The sequence below is a fragment of the Eurypyga helias genome, unplaced genomic scaffold, assembly GCF_000690775.1.
Source record: "Eurypyga helias isolate BGI_N326 unplaced genomic scaffold, ASM69077v1 scaffold28167, whole genome shotgun sequence".
Taxonomy (NCBI): Eukaryota; Metazoa; Chordata; class Aves; order Eurypygiformes; family Eurypygidae; genus Eurypyga; species Eurypyga helias.
Window position 1 is genome coordinate 4,077 of NW_010260213.1, and position 278 is coordinate 4,354.

Genomic DNA, 278 nt, shown 5'->3' on the forward strand with positions numbered 1-278 from the left:
GTGGCTTTCTGCCTGTTTCTCCAGTTCTCCCATGTCCCTCCCCTCTTCTTGCTGCTGGAGGTGCAGTGAGTTTGTACAGCCTCAGCTCCAGCCTCGGGAGAGGGCGGGAGACCCTGGAGCAGACGGTGCGTTTCCCCTCGGACACGAGCACAACCCTCTTCCCTCTCGGTGTCAGCCCCGGCGCTGCTGGCACCACCGGCTGGGCTGGCAGGAGAAGGCCAATCCCTCCTTCCCCAGGAAAACGCGAGCCCTCTTGATGGCGGATCCTTGGCTTCGGG